This window comes from Silurus meridionalis, chromosome 5 (genome assembly GCF_014805685.1).
Source record: "Silurus meridionalis isolate SWU-2019-XX chromosome 5, ASM1480568v1, whole genome shotgun sequence".
NCBI classification, from domain to species: Eukaryota; Metazoa; Chordata; class Actinopteri; order Siluriformes; family Siluridae; genus Silurus; species Silurus meridionalis.
The window spans coordinates 12351810-12371768 of NC_060888.1; the positions used below are offsets into that span (position 1 = coordinate 12351810).

Here is a 19959-nt window from a genome sequence, read left to right on the forward strand (position 1 = left end):
CAACCCTGACCAAAGGCCCATAGCAGGGTATTTCCCACTTTAACTAGCGCCCTCTCTATGCTATGATGAGGCCTATATCCTGACTGATCCTGACCAAAAATTTTACTCCTAAGTAGGTGTGTGTCAGGGATCCACCTGCAACGCCCCCTTTGGTGGCTCTCATGACTCCACTCTCCCTAGAGCTCCGGGCTTAATCACGCCTGGGGCTCATCATCACTCCACACCGCTTCTACATAAGCTCCTCACTCACAATCACTCCTTTGTTCGTTATTGTATGTACAGTATTGTTCAAAATAATAGCAGTACAATGTGACTAACCAGAATAATCCAGGTTTTTAGTATATTTTTTATTGCTACGTGGCAATTCTCAGAAAACAAACAAAACCCAGCATTCATGATATGCCGCTCGTAAGGCTGTGCAATTGGGCAATTAGTTGAAAGGGGTGTGTAGCAGTGTGGCATTCAATCACTGAGGTCATCAATTTTGTGAAAAAACAGGTGTGAATCAGGTGGCCCCTATTTAAGGATGAAGCCAGCACTTGTTGAACATGCATTTGAAAGCCTGAGGAAAATGGGTCGTTCAAGACATTGTTCAGAAGAACAGCGTACTTTGATTAAAAAGTTGATTGGAGAGGGGAAACCCTATAAAGAGGTGCAAAAAATTATAGGCTGTTCAGCTAAAATGATCTCCAATGCCTTAAAATGGAGAGCAAAACCAGAGAGACGTGGAAGAAAACGGAAGACAACCATCAAAATGGATTGAAGAATAACCAGAATGGCAAAGGCTCAGCCAATGATCAGCTCCAGGATGATCAAAGACAGTCTGGAGTTACCTGTAAGTACTGTGACAGTTAGAAGACGTCTGTGTGAAGCTAATCTATTTTCAAGAATCCCCCGCAAAGTCCCTCTGTTAAAAAAAAAAAAAGGCATGTGCAGGTAAGGTTACAATTTGCTAAAGAACACATCAACTGGCCTAAAGAGAAATGGAGGAACATTTTGTGGACTGATGAGAGTAAAATTGTTCTTTTTGGGTCCAAGGGCCACAGACAGTTTGTGAGACGACCCCCAAACTCTGAATTCAAGCCACAGTACACAGTGAAGACAGTGAAGCATGGTGGTGCAAGCATCATGATATGGGCATGTTTCTCCTACTATGGTGTTGGGCCTATTTATCGCATACCAGGGATCATGGATCAGTTTACATATGTCAAAATACTTGAAGAGGTCATGTTGCCTTATGCTGAAGAGGACATGCCCTTGAAATGGTTGTTTCAACAAGACAATGACCCCAAACACACTAGTAAACGAGCAAAGTCTTGGTTCCAAACCAACAAAATTGTTATGGAGTGGCCAGCCCAATCCCCGGACCTTAATCCAGTCAAGAACTTGTGGGGCGATATCAAAAATGCTGTTTCTGAAGCAAAACCAAGAAATGTAAATGAGTTGTGAAATGTTGTTAAAGAATCATGGAGTGGAATAACAGCTGAGTGGTGCCACAAGTTGGTTGACTCCATGCCACACAGATGTGAAGCAGTTTTAAAAAACTGTGGTCATACAACTAAATATTAGTTTAGTGATCCACAGGATTGCTAAATCCTAGAAACAAAAATGTTTGTACAAAATAGTTTTGAGTTTGTACAGTCAACGGCATACACTGCTATTTTTTTGAACACACCCCTCTCAACTAATTGCCGAATTGCACAGCCTTAAGAGCGTGCATATCATGAATGCTGGGTCTTGTTTGTTTTCTGAGAATCTACTGCACCAACTGGTAACTTGTTTGCCACGTAGCAATAAAAAATATACTAAAAACCTGGATTATTCTGGTTAGTCACATTGTACTGCTATTATTTTGAACAATACTGTATTGGTTGTTAAGGTATGTGTTCAGTGATTCATGCAGGACTCTATGTGTTCCGTTCCGTCTGGACTCCACAATCCTGTACCGGCTGCGCTTCTTCTGCACTTCGGACTCTCTTAACCTAAGGACTGCCGTGTGCGCGTGTGTGTGCTTGTGTGTATCGCTCTCCCTCACTTTCGTCATTAAAACTCGAGCGAGCTGTACTTCGGCTTCTGCCTCCTGTTTCACTCGCACCCTAACAGTGTGAGCATAACTGCTGTGCTAAAACCAAAAATCTTGGAGATAAAGGAGATGTTTGATATTAGACTATAGATGGACAGCTGACAAAGGTCAAGGTCAAGTTAGGGTCAAGATCAGCATAAAGGCACCTGAAAAAGCTGCATGATGTGCATGGAATAGGTTGGATTAAGAGTTTTGAATGTTTTTAGAGGCTAGCATTCCTGGTTTACATTGGTTTCATGCACAAATAATTATTTACCTCCTTGAAGGACCTGAGAACGAATTGTACTATTTCTAATCATTCTCATTAGTAAAGAAAGTTGTATTTAAATAAACGTGTAGTAACCATGGCTACTGTATTTTGAACCTGTTTTCATACAATTTACTTTGTTTTTATTTACCACTTTTACTCCAGTGTTTTCTCAGTCATCATATCTGCTTAACATACTGTTGGCTGTTTATTCCTTCACACAAATGACTATTTATATTACAGGTTTATAGCTATATTTATGTCATATTATATTATACAATTTAGGTAACAGCATTGCAATAACAGTCTCTTATTCTTTGATCTTTAAAGTTCTGCATGCATTAGTAAAACAAAACAAGATGTTAATTCACCTTAAGTTTATTTAGATTTTTATTACAACCGTGTGATTTATAAGAGGTCATCAAAACCTTAGCATATCTGTGATTTTCTTAGCTTTCCTTGGTTTAATGCTTGCTGTGCTATTCAGCTGCTTGTCCTCACTTGGCAGACCTGCACATTGAATTATCACTTGGGAAACAGAGATTTTGCAGCTTCCTGAACCAAGCCTGACCTTGGATCGACTCTCAATGATGAAGACTTAAAGTTGATCTTCTAGATTTGTTACTCTGGTGTGAACCAAAGGATAGGAAATAGGCTAGTTTGCCTGGAGCTTTTCCAATGTCAGTGGGATATACAATATAATATGTAAAGTGTATAATACCTGTAATCCAAAATAAGTATATATTCTCTGGTAAATGGTCGATTTCTTTCGCAATATTCAAGTTAGCCAATCTCCAATAAAAAACAAACAAAAACATATGTAAGCAAGCATGTACATAAAAGGAGAAAGAATTGACAAAAGGCAAACAACAAATTCTTGTGGCGAACAAGGCTGCTTTTGCAGTGTAGTGATTAAAATGATGGAGGAATTTGGAGATCTTTATCTCAAAGCAAGGTGATAGGCACACTGTGTGTGGGGGCTGTGAAATTAAACTTGTGGGACAAAAAATAGGTGATGGAGATCTATTTAATAGATAAAAAACTATTTTAGGGACCTCAAATGAGAAAGTATTTGAAATCATTGTGTGATTTAAGTCAGATGTCTTTTGTGTCTACTTATGCATTCATTAATCTAGAACATTCAAGAGTGTTTATTTTTTTTTAAAGTTACATTTTTTTACTTTAATTTAGGTGTACTTTGAAAGTGAAATTCAACTTTTCCCATGGTATGTGTTTAGATGAATAATTGTACTCTACCTTGAATTAAGAATTGTAGTATATGTAACACATCTGAATGTCTGAATATCTGGCAAACAATACAGTTTAGATTTTTTTATTTAAAATGTTTTATTTAAGCACTAACATTATTAGCAAGGGCCTGGGGTCTTTTTAGTATTATCTAGCTGGTCAGCATATTTAGCATTTTTTAACCTAAATGTAATTGCCCCATGTAAAAAAACCTTAATCAAACCTTTGTTGAAATACTTTAAATGGAGAGACCATTAGATTTAACTTATTCTAAGTTTTGTCCATCACAGTAAGGATTTACTGTATACAACACTTCTCCTAATATAAATAGCATACAATGGATGAAAGAGCTGCTTTATGATTAGTCCAATCCTCTTTTTGTTGTTAACATTGTGCTATTGTCACGAAACACCAGACAGCGGGAACTGGGAGTAAAACAAAGTGTAATTTTATTGATTTGTAAGAATCAAACAAAGGAAACTATGAACAGAGAGTGCAGGGAATAAGAAGCTTAAATGGAGCGGGCGTAACAAGGAGCACAGGGAAGAGCATTAAGGAGTCTGGGTGATCTAGGGTAAGTGTACAGTAGATCAGATGGCAATTGAATGGAGAGAGAGCTCTTTTAAAGGGGCCTGATTAAGGAAAAACAGGTGCAGGTGATTAATAGGAGGGAGAGGCTGAGCGAGAGTTTTGAGGGTTTGAGGGAGGCATGGCTGGTGGTTCTCTGACAGCTATATTGGTATATTGGCAGATAATCTTATCTACTTATCTTCGAATTAGCATCCTTGTCTCATGACCTCCTGATAAAAAGAAAATGAGTACAAATATCATGTAATTTACCAATTGCCCATAATGCTTTTATTTTCATCTCTCTTCATCTTTAAGAAAGATAAAGTGGGACAAGGAAGAAAAAAAAAGTTCTAGATATAGAAGCTCTGATTTTTCCATTTAAATTTGTTAATATACTCATCCCCGGTATAAGATAAACTATGTCCACTTCATATATAACAATATGTTTAATTATAATTAAAATGTCAATTACCTTTGACTTTTTAAATTATTTTTGTACTTGTTAAACTAACACATCTTTTAAGAGAAGAATTCAGACAAAATAGGACTTTTAACTGGATTTATTTAAAAAAAGAAAGAAGACATGAAACTCCTTTTAGATAGGAATGAAATTAAATAGATGCTTATGAAAGTAAACAGGTTAAAAAGGTTATTTTGATTAGTGCCACTGTTTTGATATCACCTACTTTTGCTAAAAACAAAGTTGTACAAATGAGTGCTACATTGGTTTCTTGAGTGTACAAAATGAACTTTTCCACCGTCTATTTCCACTTTGCTTACAATATTTATACAAGAGATATCAAATCTGTAGCTGGTGCATATAATCAGTGCAATCTGAATGTTTCTTGTGTCATATCCAGTATCCTGTCATTTTCAATTATGAATGAGTGTATATATATATATATATATATATATATATATATATATATATATATATATATATATATATATATATATATAATATAATATATGAATGCCTGTGAAATTCTTCTTAGCCATAATCAAAGCGCATAGAGCGTTCAGCACAATGTTGCGGGTACATTGTAAGTATTAATAGCTACTGCAGCAAAAGTATTTTGGTGGGATATAACAGTTGTGCTACCTGAGACATATGATTGACACCAGAATACTCAACTGTAGAAATAAAAAAATAAAATTAAGTAAAATTAAATAAAAAAAAACTTAACTCAAAAAAGATTTTCAGTCTCAGATACTGTAAACATACACATAAATGGATCTGGCACTTTGATGCCTGTAGTGATGAGATTGTGTTTATGCTTGGCATTAAATAGTTTATAGTTTTAGAGCTACATTTAGTGGCTGCATTGATTTTCTAAGGTTGTGTAGTGGGAGGTAGAAAGCATGTCAAGCCAGTCTCACACTCCAGGCAGTACAAAAGGTAATTGGGTGTTTCAGATGTCCATTAGCTGAAAAAAAGGTAAATGTGCTAAAACAAGTGAACTGTTTGTAGCGGCAGTTACGTTTCCATCATTCTTTATAGTATGATGTAAATGACATCTTTCCTAGTATTAAATAAAAAAAACACGTATTTATTAAACATTAAATATTAAATTACCAAGACCCTGAAATATTTTATGTTAAAGCTATAAACAGTCAAAGCTAATACTAGCATTTTCCTTTCTTTTTTTCTATCACTATAAGGGCAGTTATCTACATTGACTCCACTGGTCAATGATTATTTATTTATCATTTTTTTAATTAGATAAAATAATTGATATTGAATGAAGCATGTCATTTATTAAGCAAAGAACATTTTAAATGTATACTATGGTTTACCACACAGTCATTCTCTCTCACACACACACACACACACACAGTCACAGTCAGTGTTTCCTTTTTTCCCTCTGGTCAACTCCTGAGAATGTACTGTGTTTGAATTTAAATAGCAACACCTACTGTGATGAAAGAGTAATTAGGGTAGGATGGAGCAGCATCGAAAGCTGGTTGGACTGCTTTATATACTCAGCATGATAGATGGTTGAACATGAATATGCTGCTGGATGTTTTAAAAGTGGATAGGCCTTGGGAAAGAGGCAGGGACAGAGCGGGAAAGGAGTAAGGCAACGGACAGGTTGGTAAAAACTGGAGGGAATATGTGTGCTACACCATATGGACAAAAATTTTGGGACACCTGGCTTTTACAGCCATATGTAGGTATTTTCCAAACTACTACCATAAAGTTGGAGGCACACAATTGTATAGGATGTCGTTTGATTGCACAAGCATTCACTTTTCTATTCATTTGCAAACAAGGAGACCCAAACCTGTTTCATTATGACTATGCCCCTGTACATAAAATGAGCAAACTGAGTATGTGAATATGGTTTACATGGGTTGAATAAAATTATCTTATGAGTGGAGCTACATATCAGAGCAAAAAGGGTAAAATAGGATGATAAACATTTATCAACTGTTAGGCATCTTTCATTCTATAGAATAGTTTGTCAGAATTAATAACCAAATATCTCTAAAAAAAAAAAAATAAAGGCAAACATTTTACTTGTTTCAGCTGGGTTGCAATAGACTACCATGGCATCAGATTCAGAGCATTGATGAGCTCAACCCAAGCAAAATCACATCACACCCCACTCTGTATCCCTCATCCCTCAAGGCATGGGGACATCTCTTGAAAAAATGTAAAGTTTTTTGTTTTTGCTTTTTATTTATCATTTTTTGTTTTTTTTTCTTTTTCATCTTTAGTATGACGATGTACACTTTATTAAGATGTCAAGAAACTTATTAGGGCCCGAGCACCGAGGAGCAGGCCATTGTTTTCCTTAGAATTTTTAGGGCCGAGCACCGAGCCTGCACCAAAGGTGCGAAGCCCTATTGTTTTCCTTAGAATTTTTTTTTAGGGCCCGAGCACCGAGGAGCAGGCCAGAATGGCCTGCACCAGAGGTGCGAAGCCCTATTGTTTTCCTTAGAATTTATTATTAGGGCCCGAGCACCGAGGAGCAGGCCAGAATGGCCTGCACCAGAGGTGCGAAGCCCTATTGTTTTCCTTAGAATTTATTATTTTTTTTTATTTATTATTTTTTTACACACATTGGTCATTAGAGGTCCCTTAACATACTCGAAAACTCTTGAAATTTGGCACACGTCAGAGTCCTTTGTCACTAGGGCCGTACAAAGGCTGGTATACAGGCGTGGCAGGGGGGCTCTGTAGCGCCCCCTGTAATTAAAAAACAAACATTCGTGCACAGATCGGGCAATTATGTTCGCACATGTACGAGAGTTGGTACGCATATAGACCTCATTGACCCGAACAACTTTCGCCCTCTAAACTATGAGCTACGCCCAACAGGAAGTCAGCCATTTTGGTTTGTTTTATAAGTGCATGCGGTGAACTTTTAAATACTCCTCCTAGGGAATTCATGCGATTGACATCAAACGTGGCGAACATGATGCCGAGACACTGGACTTGCTAAATTGCGAAGGGAATTTTGATATCTCGAACGCTGCTGCCATGGCGAGGCAACAAATTTATGACGAATTCGGAGAACAGGAAGTGTTTAATATCTAAAGCAAAAAATTTCTTATTCGGACGACACGCGGTGTGTATGTTCGGCCAAGGATTCCGATCGCATCGATCTGCCTATTGTGAATCTCGGACATAGCGCCACCAACAGGCGCCAGGAAGTGTGTCAGTCACAAAAGGTGGATTTTTTGACAGTTGCATGTGGTGAACTTTTAAATACTCCTTCCAGGATATTTATGCGATTGACACCAAACGTGGTCAACATGATGCCGAGACATTGTAGATGATAAATTGTGAAGGGATTTTTGATATCTCGAACGCCGTTCCCATGGCAACGCGTCAAACTTTACTTTTATTTCAGGCATATTTAAGCTCTTGGCATGCACTTTGTGTGCCTTAACATGCTCGAAAACACCGGAGATTTGGCACAGACGTCAAAGTCGTCTGCCATTAGGACCGGTCGAAGGCTGGAACATAGGCGTGGCAATAGGGCTCTGTAGCGCCCCCTGTAATGCAAAAACAAATATTGGTGCACAGATCGGGCAAACATGTACGCACATGTACGAGAGTTGGTATGCATATAGATCTCATAGACCCGAACAACTTTCACAATCAAACCTATTAGCTCCGCCCAACAGGAAGTCAGCCATGTTGGGTTGTTTTATAAGTGCATGCGGTGAACTTTTAAATACTTCTCCTAGGGAATTCATGCGATTGACATCAGAAGTGGTGAACATGATGCCGAGACATTGCCCTTGCTAAATTGTGAAGAGATTTTTGATATTTCGAACGGTGCTGCCATGGCGAGGCGACAAATTTATGGCGAATTCAGAGAAACAGGAAGTGTCTAATATCTAAAGCAAAAAATGTCTTATTCGGATGACACGCAGTGTGTATGTTCGGCCAAGGATTCCGATCGCATCGATGTGCCTATTGTGAATCTTGGACATAGCGCCACCAACAGGCGCCAGGAAGTGTGTCAGTCACAAAAGGTGGATTTTTTGACAGTTGCATGTGGTGAACTTTTAAATACTCCTCCCAGGATATTCATGCGATTGCCACCAAATGTAATCACCATGATGCCGAGACATTGTTGATGATAATTTGCAAAGTGATTTTTGTTATCTCGAACGCTGTTCTCATGGCAACGCGTCAAACTTACATTTTATTTTAGGCATATTTAAGGCTTTTGGCGTGCTTAGATTAACTTGAAATTTAACACATACATCACATTTGTCGGCTGTTAAGTGTGTCCAAAAAGGTCGGACAAGGGTGTGTCTCTTAAGTGGCCCACTAGCGCCCCCGTTTGTCTAAAATGTGAGGTTTCTTTTACTTACAGTCCCCAAATGGGTCAGTAACAACATAAAATAGTCCACTGATATTTACCCACTTGATGCACTTGCCCACCGTTCAGCGATACACAAACGTGCGAGGGCCCGCCATCGCTGCTTGCAGCTATATTTATTATTATTATTATTATTTATTTTTTTATTTTTTTTTTTTTTTAACACACATGGGTCATTAGAGGTCCCTTAACATGCTCGAAAACTCTTGAAATTTGGCACAAACGTCAGAGTCCTTTGTCACTAGGGCCGGACAAAGGCTGGAATACGGGCAAGGCAGGGGGGCTCTGTAGCGCCCCCTGTAATTCAAAAACAAACATTCGTGCACAGATCGGGCAATTATGTACGCACATGTACGGGAGTTGGTACGCATATAGATCTCATCGACCTGAACAACTTTCACCCTCTAAACTATGAGCCCCCCCCACAGAAGGTCAGCCATTTTGGTTTGTTTTATAAGTGCATGCGGTGAACTTTTAAATACTCCTCCTAGGGAATTCATGCGATTGACATCAAACGTGGTGAACATGATGCCAAGACTTGGACTTGCTAAATTGCGAAGGGATTTTTGATATCTCGAACGGTGCTGCCATGGCGAGGCGAGGATTCTGATTGCATCGGTGAGCCACCAACAGGCGCCAGGAAGTGTGTCAGTCACAAAAGGTGGATTTTTTGACAGTTGCATGTGGTGAACTTTTAAATACTCCTTCCAGGATATTTATGCGATTGACACCAAACGTAATCAACATGATGCTGAGACATTGTAGATAATAAATTGCAAAGGTATTTTTGATATCTCGAACGCTGTTCGCATGGCAATGCGTCAAACTTTACTTTTATTTCAGGCATATTTAAGCTCTTGGCATGCACTTTGGGTGCCTTAACATGCTCGAAAACACCGGAGATTTGGCACAGACGTCATAGTCTTCTGCCATTAAGACCAGTCAAAGGCTGGAACATAGGCGTGGCAATAGGGCTCTGTAGCGCCCCCTGTAATGCAAAAACAAATATTGGTGCACAGTTCGGGCAAACATGTACGCATATGTACGAGCATTGGTAGGCATATAGATCTCATCGACCCGAACAACTTTCGCCCTCAAAAATATGAGCTCCGCCCAACAGGAAGTTGGCCATTTTGGTTTGTTTTATAAGTGCAAGCGGTGAACTTTTAAATACTCCTCCTAGGGAATTTATGCGATTAACATCAAACGTAGTGAACATGATGGCGAGACATTGCCCTTGCTAAATTGCGAACGTGTCAATCGCATGAATCGCAAAGGGATTTTTGATATCTCGAACGCTGCTGCCATGGCGAGGCATCAAACTTTACTTTTATTTCAGGCATATTTAAGGCTTTTTGGCGTGCTTAGATTAACTTGAAATTTGATACATACATCACATTTGTCGGCTGTTAAGTGTGGACAAAAAGGTCGGACAACGGTGTGTCTCTTAAGTGGCTCACTAGCGCCCCGTTTGTATAAAATGTGGGGTTTCTTTTACTCACAGTCCCCAAATGGGTCAGTAACATAAAATAGTCCACTGATATTTACCCACTTGATGCACTTGCCCACCGTTCAGCGATACACAAACGTGCGAGGGCCCGCCATCGCTGCTTGCAGCTATATTTTTAGTTAATATGCGTAAGAGTGTATTAAATTATCTGGTTTATCAGTGCATCTGACTAGATAGCTTATATAGCTTATATACTTGATGAAATACAGCCTCACTGAAAAACCATTATCCATTAATTATTTATATCCTTAAATTAATTTGCTAAAAAAATAAAAAAAAGTCACTTCCTCTCCAGTGTGGATGGTATCATTATTCCAGCATGTTCTCTATCTCTCAACATGGAATGCAAACTACTGTTTACAATTTTATTTGACCCTTGAGGCATGTCTTTACTTGATCTAATAATAGAAAATGTCTGCATATTATAAAACATGCACATTATAAGCTTTTTTTTTTTTATTTATTGAATGTCTGATGCATTGTTTTTAAATTGCACAGCACCTATTGACCAAGCTTTTTATTTTATTTTCTTATTTACCTATTTGAGCTATTGCCCTTGATTAACAATCTGTGATTTGTTGAAAAGAGTATTTCAGGCTCACAAAATTAAGTACAGTGCATCCGGAAATAATTCACAGTGCTTCAATTTTTTTCCACAATTTATGTTACAGTCCAAAATGGATTAAATTAATTATTTTCCTTCAAACAATACACCATAATGTCAACATTAAAGAAGTTTCTTTGAAATGTTTGCACATTTATTAAAAATAAAAAACAAAAATCACATGTACATACAGTAAGTATTCACAGACTTTGCTCAAAACTTACACCTTTGGCACCAATTACAGCTTCGTCTTTTTGATGCTTAAGCTTGGCATGCCTATTTTTAGGCAGATTTTTTCATTCTTCTTTGGAGAGCCTCTCAAGCTCCATCAGGTTGGATGAGGAGCATCGGTGCACAGCCATTTTCAGATCTCTCCAGAGATGTTCAATCGGATTTAGGTCTGGGCTCTGACTGGGCCACTCAAGAACATTCACAGAGCTGCCTATAGCGATCCTTTTAAACTTGGCTCTATGCTTAAGGTCATTGTCCTGTTGGAAGATGAACCATCACCCCAGTTTGGGCTTTGGCAGACCCTGACTAGTCTCCCAGGGAGGAGACTGTTGCTGATTACCAACCCCACAGCATGATGCTTCATTGTAGAGATGGTATTGGCCAGGTGATAAGCGGTGCCTGGTTTCCTCCAGACATGACGCTTGGCATTCAGGCCAAAGAGTGCAATCTTTGTTTCATCAGGCCAGAGAATTTGTTTCTCATAGTCTGAGAGTAATTCAGGTGGCTTCTGGCAAACTCCAGGTAGGCTGTCATTTTACTAAGGAGTGGCTTCCACCAGGCAAATCTACCATACAGGCCTGATTGGTGGAGTATTGCAGAGATGTTTGTTCTTCTGGAAGGATCGCCTCTCTCCACAGAGAAACGCTGGAGCTCTTTCAGATTGATAATCGGGTTCTTGGTGCTATGCAGCTGCTTGTCCTCACTTGGACAGGCTAAGCCCTGCCATTGAATGATCACTTCGGAAACAAAGATTTGCAGCTTCCTGAACCAAGCCTGACCTTGGATCAACTCTCAATGATGAAGACTTAAAGTTGATCTTCTAGATTTGTTGCTCTGGTGTGGACCAAAGGATAGGAAATAGGCTAGTGTGCCTGGAGCTTTTCCAATGTCAGTAGGATATACAAATTAATATGTAAAGTGTATAATACCTGTAATCCAAAAAAAGTATATATTCTCTGATACATGATCGATTTCTTTCTCAATATTCAAAATAGCCAATCTCCAATAAAAAACAAACAAAAATATATGTAAGCAAGCATGTACCTACAGGGAGAAAGGATTGACAAAAGGCAAACAACAAATTCTTGTGGCGAACAAGGCTGTTTTTGCAGTGTAGTGATTAAAATGATGGAGGAATTTGGAGATCTTTATCTCAAAGCAAGGTGATGCTTTGTGTGGGAATTGTAATTGAACTTTGTATTTCATTGTAAATTGTACAAAGACAACATATTAAATTTTGAAACTGAGAAATTATTATTAATTTTTTTTTAAGCATATTGCTGATTTAAAATTTAATTCCAGCAACACCTTTAAAAAAACAGGGGATGTTTACTGCTGTGTTTGAATTCAGTATGTTTGAAAACAAAATGTATCATATTCTTGCTTGATGAAATATTTCAGTTGCGTAATCCAGGGCCACTTTTGTTGTATTTTTGGTTTTGTAATGCCTCAGATATTTTCAGTGAGTAACATAAATGGACTAACGGTAGGCCAGTTACACTTTTTTTTACAGTTCTATGCTGCTGAAATATTCAGAATGTGGTTTTGCATTATCTTGCTGAAATAAACAAGTACTTCCTTAAAAAAGGTTGTTTCTCCAAAACCTGTAAATGTGTATTTGTCAGAGCTGACAAAAGTACACACATCCTTCACTTAAGTAGAAGTACAGATACTCATGTTTTGAAATACTCTGGTAAAAGTTAGACGGTAGAAGTACTGACTACTTTTTTAACAAGTAATTAAGTAAAAAACAAACATACCTACTAGCTGTTTTACTATCACGCTGGTAACTAGACGTCAAGTTCATTTCTATAGCGCTTTTCACAACAGACATTGTCTCAAAGCAGCTTTACAGAATTTAACAGTTAAGGTGAATGGTGTGCATTTATCCCTGATGAGCAAGCCAGACTGTGGCAAGAAAAACCTCCTCAAGATGTTATGAGGAAGAAACCTTCAGAGGAACCAGACTCAAAAGGGGAACCCATCCTCATTTGGGTGACATCAAGAGTGTGATCATAAATCTTTTAACAATACAGAACACTGGAGAGAGAGAACTAACATGAGTACTGGAGTATAAGATTATGAGTAATTATCTTTTTACAGTCTTAATCACTTCAAATCACTTCATATTAATATTAGGGCTGTCAACAATTAAAATATTTTATCGTGATTAATGGCATGATTGTCATGAGTTAACTCAACATTAAATTAAAATTAATTTATTATGCTCTAAATGAACCCTAAATTAATACATTTCAAGTTTTAATACTCTTATCAACATGGTCATGGACAAATATGGATGCTTTATACAAATATTTATTATTAGTGAAACCTATTGTGTTATGAGGAAGAAGAATTCCACAAAACGTGCCGGCACAGAGGGTTGCCGTGCACCATGGTGGATTTTGGAGTTTTTTTTCATCTGGGTAAAGAAAGGATGTCGTAAATAAACGTGTCACGTTGAAGATTTAAATTTTGTTTTGTATTTGTTTATATTTGTAGGCTCTTTGGTCTTGGCCATAGTGGAGTTTGGAGTCTAAATGTTTGAGGTTGTGGACAGGTGTCTTTTATACTGATAACGAGTTCAAACAGGTGCCATTAATACAGGTATCAAGTGGAGGACAGAGGAGCCTCTTAAAGAAGTTGTTACAGGTCTGTGAGAGCCAGAAATCTTGCTTTTTTTTGTAGGTGACCAAATACTTATTTTCCACCATAAAAATCAGACAATGTGATTTTCGGGATTTTTTTTCTCATTTTGTCTGTCATAGTTGAAGTGTACCTATGATGAAAATTACAGGCCTCTCTCATCTTTTTAAGTGGGAGAACTTGCACAATTGGTGGCTGTCTAAATACTTTTTTGCCCCACTGTAGCAGGTCTCACCACAGTCGTATACACTTTCCCTTTTTCTTTTGCAGATACCCTTCTATTACAAATCACTCCTGTCACTCTTCTCCACCGACTCCAACCTGCCTGCACTTTTTTCTTCACTTCTCTAACACACTCTCCATTATTTTGTGTTGTTGACCCTAGGTTGTCCCTCTCTTTCATTCACACACATGTACCCTGTCATACTCCTACTGACTCCAGTGCATATCTCCGTCTCTCCAGGCTCTTCTCAACCTGCTCCCTACTCTCACCACAAATCACAATATCATCTGCAAAACATCATAGTCCATGGAGACTCCTGTCCACCCTCTCATACATCTCTGCCACACCAGACTTCCTCATACAATCCCACAACTGCTCTTTTGGCACCCTGTTGTACACTTATTCTCTAAATCCACAAACACACAATGCAACTCCCTTTGACCTTCTCTTTACTTCTCCATCAACATTCTCAAAGCAAATATTGTGCCTGCAGTGCTCTTCCTCGGCATGAAACCATACTGTTGCTCACAGATGGTCACCTCTTCTCTCAGCCTGGCTTTCGCTACTCTTTCCTATAACTTTTGGTGTGACTGATGAAACTTTATTCCCCTGAAGTTACTGCAGGTTTGCGCATCTCCCTTATTCTTAAAGATCTCTAACAGCACACTCCTTTTCCATTTCTTGGGGTTCCTCTCACCTCCTTCTAGTTAAAAATCTAGTTAAAAAGTCTATCTCTCCCTAACATCTCCATGTTTCTACTGATATGTCATCTGGTCCAACTGACTTTCTACTCTTCATCCTCTTAATAGGTGCTCTCACTTCCTCCTTACTAATCCTATCCACTATCATCTCCACATCATCCAAACTTCCCTCTCTCATGTCCGTCATTCATCAGTTGCTAAAAAAAACTACCTCCACCATCTCAACACATTCTCCTCACTAGTCAACACATTTCCATCTCCATCCTTTATTGCTCTAACTTGCAGCACATCCTTCCCAGCACGGTCCCTCTGCCTGGCGAATCGGTATAAATCCTTTTCTCCTTCCTTAGTGTCCAACTTCTCATACAGATCCTCATATGCCTTTACCTTTGCTTTTGCTACATCCCTCTTCACCTGTTGCTGTATCACCTTGTACTCCTGCCTACATTTTTCATCTCCCTGCTGATCCCAATTCTGTTTCACCAACCTCCTATGCTTTCCTGCATTTCCACATTCCACCACCATGTCTCTTGTCTTTTTCTCTTTCCAGATGTCTTGTCAAGTACCTTCCTAACTGTCTGCAGTAGTTGCCCAATCTCGAAATGTCTATATTTAAATGAACCAATTCACATCAAATACAAATATTGTAATTCGTATAAAAGTTAAGAGGTACAGTGTCACAGGTATCACCTCATTAACCGTTTGTGTGGAAACATAGCAAAAGCTCAGTTTGGTGTCCTGATAATGTACATAATTTAAAACACCATAATTACATTAAAACATCTACAAGAATATTTTGTCTTCATGCTCTATGTTGAGTATGGTTTCACTAAAAATAAACATACATTTTCATAAAACATCAATATTTGTCCATCCCCATGTTGATTAGAGTATTAAAATCTTGAAATGTATCAATTTAAGAAAAATGTGCGCTTAAGTTGTGATTAATCATGGCAATCATGCGATTAATCATGATCAAATATTTTAATTGATTGACAGCCCTAATATTAATATGTCGTAAGATCCATTTACCAGCGTGACACTAAAACAGGTAGTAATGGCTACTTTTTTGCATAAGTACATGTCAGAGCCAAAACCTCATTACTTTAACTCAAGTAAAAAAGTGTAGTCAGTACTTTAACTTTTACTAGAGTTATAAGATATTACTTATAAGATATAATATAATATATATATATATATATATATATATATATATATATATATATATATATATATATATATATATATATTATATCTTATATATACAGTACAGACCAAAAGTTTGGACACAACTTCTTATTCAAAGAGTTTTCTTTATTCTCATGACTATGAAAATTGTAGAGTCACACTGAAGGCATCAAGGGCTATTTGACCAAGAAGGAAAGTTGACCAAGAAGGGTGCTGCGCCAGATGACCTGGCCTCCACAGTCACCGGACCTGAACCCAATCGAGATGGTTTAGGGGTGAGCTGGACTGCAGAGTGAATGCAAAAGGGCCAACAAGTGCCAAGCATCTCTCGGGGAACTCCTTCAAGACTGTTGGAAGACCATTTCAGGTGACTACCTCTTGAAGCTCATCAAGAGAATGCCAAGAGTGTGCAGAGCAGTAATCAAAGCAAAAGGTGGCTACTTTGAAGAACCTAGAATATGACATTTTTCAGTTGTTTCACACTTTTTTGTTATGTATATAATTCCATATATAATTCCACGTGTTAATTCATAGTTTTGATGCCTTCAGTGTGAATCTACAATTTTCATAGTCATGAAAATAAAGAAAACTCTTTGAATGAGAAGGTGTGTCCAAACTTTTGGTCTGTACTGTGTGTGTGTATATATATATATATATATATATATATATATATATATATATATATATATATATATATATATATAAAATGTGTGTGTACTTAATTTGCCAAAAAAAAGGATGGATGATTATGGCAGATATTGACAGTACAGATCAAAGTAATTCAGTGTGATTTGTCCTTAAAGTGTCAATGTACAGTATACTGTGACTTAAAGTGACACTGTGCTGTACAAGTCAAGGTTTAAAGTGACAGTCCAGAGTTATTTAGATTTTCTCATTTTGTTTCTACTCTCTTACAGAAGAGTACTGAGATGAAAGCTCATGTCATGAATGTGTGTAAGATCTTTTATTCAGAAGGGCACAAAATATAATTACACATATACCACTTTGACATTATGAACGACACATCACACTAGGGATTGGATTGTAGGCTTAACTTCAATTATTAGCCTGTGTACAGGGGTAAAATGGCAGCTCTAGCTGTGTCTGTCATAGGGTAATGCTGTTTTGATTAAAACTGCATGTAACACTGCACAGATGAACTGCAGGAAGCACTCACTCCCAGCTGTCAATTTCACTAGGGCACATGAGAGAAGATAAGAATGACACATTTTTTGATTTAATTGTAGAAAGAAAGAAAGAAAGAAAGAAAGAGACATTTTTGTCACTCACATACACACACACACACAGTAACAGTCAAAAGTTTGGACACACCTTCTTATTCAGTGTTTTATTTATTTATTTATTTTTTTCAAAATATATACTAATAACAATAATATTATGACATTACAAATATGGAATTATTTAGCCAACAAAATGTGTTAAATAACCCAGAATATGTAAAATTTTGTATTCAAAGTAGCCACCAATTGCTTTGATGACATTGTTGCATACCCTTCGCATTCTCTTGGTGAGCCTCATGAGGTAGTCAGCTGGAATGATTTTCGAACAATCTTGAATTAGTTACCAGTGGTGTTGACTAAGTGGCTGTGTTTCCTTCCCTGTCCGGTCTAACTATCTCAGTTGGATTTGGATTGGGTGAATGTGGAGGCCAGATCATCTGATGCAGTACTCCATCACTCTCTTTCTTTGACAATAGCTCTTCATAACCCAGAGGTGTGGTTGGCCTGACAATACGTTCCCAAAGGGAACACAATTTTAACTATGATCTGCATGTAAAATGGATTGCATTCGGTACACATCTCCATAGAACCGAATCATTTCCAGAGGAATACTTGTAACATAAACGTTTGTCAGACCTGAACCCTATTGAGCATCTCAAGCAGAAGATTGAGAAGCACCATTTGTCTAACATCCTGCAGCTATGTGATGTCCTTATAGAGGAGTGGAAAATGATCCCAGCAACAACCTGTGCTTTGGTGAATTCTAGCACCCTAATCTTTTAAAATATCTGAACCAATGCTCCATTTAATGAGGAATTATGGTGACAACAATGACTGAAGTCATAACAAAATAAAATTGAGATGTGGTTTTATTGTAGAAAGAAAGAAAGAAAGAAAGAAAGAGACATTTTGTCACTCACATACACACACACACACAGTAACAGTCAAAAGTTTGGACACACCTTCTTATTCAGTGTTTTATTTATTTATTTATTTTTTTCAAAATATATACTAATAACAATAATATTATGACATTACAAATATGGAATTATTTAGCCAACAAAATGTGTTAAATAACCCAGAATATGTAAAATTTTGTATTCAAAGTAGCCACCAATTGCTTTGATGACATTGTTGCATACCCTTCGCATTCTCTTGGTGAGCCTCATGAGGTAGTCAGCTGGAATGATTTTCGAACAATCTTGAATTAGTTACCAGTGGTGTTGACTAAGTGGCTGTGTTTCCTTCCCTGTCCGGTCTAACTATCTCAGTTGGATTTGGATTGGGTGAATGTGGAGGCCAGATCATCTGATGCAGTACTCCATCACTCTCTTTCTTTGACAATAGCTCTTCATAACCCAGAGGTGTGGTTGGCCTGACAATACGTTCCCAAAGGGAACACAATTTTAACTATGATCTGCATGTAAAATGGATTGCATTCGGTACACATCTCCATAGAACCGAATCATTTCCAGAGGAATACTTGTAACATAAACGTTTGTCAGACCTGAACCCTATTGAGCATCTCAAGCAGAAGATTGAGAAGCACCATTTGTCTAACATCCTGCAGCTATGTGATGTCCTTATAGAGGAGTGGAAAATGATCCCAGCAACAACCTGTGCTTTGGTGAATTCTAGCACCCTAATCTTTTAAAATATCTGAACCAATGCTCCATTTAATGAGGAATTATGGTGACAACAATGACTGAAGTCATAACAAAATAAAAATTGAGATGTGGTTTTATTGCTGCTAAAGTGAAAATGAATTGAAATGCTTTGGTGCCTAGATATACAGTAACATTAAAGGTATGGTATGTTTTACTATGTTATTTAAATCCACACTGCATGGTTTCAATGGCATAAATAAATTCTCTTATCCAGTGGGATCTGATAGCAATAATATTGTCATACCAGGAAAGCAAGTTTGTAGATCTGTGAAACAGTTTAAACAGTGTTTCCTCTTTTTTTGGGGGTGTAAATTTCAGAAGTACAGTTTATGATGTAGATGGTCTCCCATCAAAGCACAAAAATACAAGATGTAGTAGCTTATTAAATCTTGCTTACACAAAGATAAACAGCGAAAGTTATTTATGGTGGTTCTTATAGGTGGCGGTAATTAAATTCAATTCGTTTTAATTTGTATAGCGCTTTTAACAATAAACATTGTCTTAAAGCGGATAATGTGGTGATAAAAAAGAATAAGATGTTCTTAATAAGTTTGTCCCTGATGAGCAAGCCGGTGGCGACTGTGGCAAGGAAAAACTCCCCAAGATGGCATAATACAGTGTTGGTGATCAGAAGCAAAATGTAGTCTGAGTCAGTGTAGCAGACTGTTGACATTAACTACAGTCCAAATCCATCATTAAAGCTCCTATTCTTACTCCGTAATTTCATGGAAACCCAGGGCGTTGATAAGAAACCATCCCCAGCTGCACAGATTGTCTTCCAATCGAAAAGAACACTATCCAAAGGCAGGTCAGGACGAAGTGGGAAGATCCAATGGGAGAGGGGCAGGACCTCACTGGAACCTCAGGAACATGTTTAACTTGAGAGAGCGAGAGAGAGAGAAAGAGATGTTCCTGAAAATAGTCACTTAATATTCCTATATTAGGTTCTAGTTATT

General features: G+C 37.8%; 1 protein-coding gene across 6 annotated transcripts in view; it reads left to right on the plus strand.

Annotated features, from left to right (window-relative positions):
• The window catches only part of diaph2 (diaphanous-related formin 2), a 288518-nt gene that overhangs the window by 197812 nt on the left and 70747 nt on the right, over positions 1–19959 (plus strand). The gene's annotated exons all lie outside the window — the stretch shown is intronic.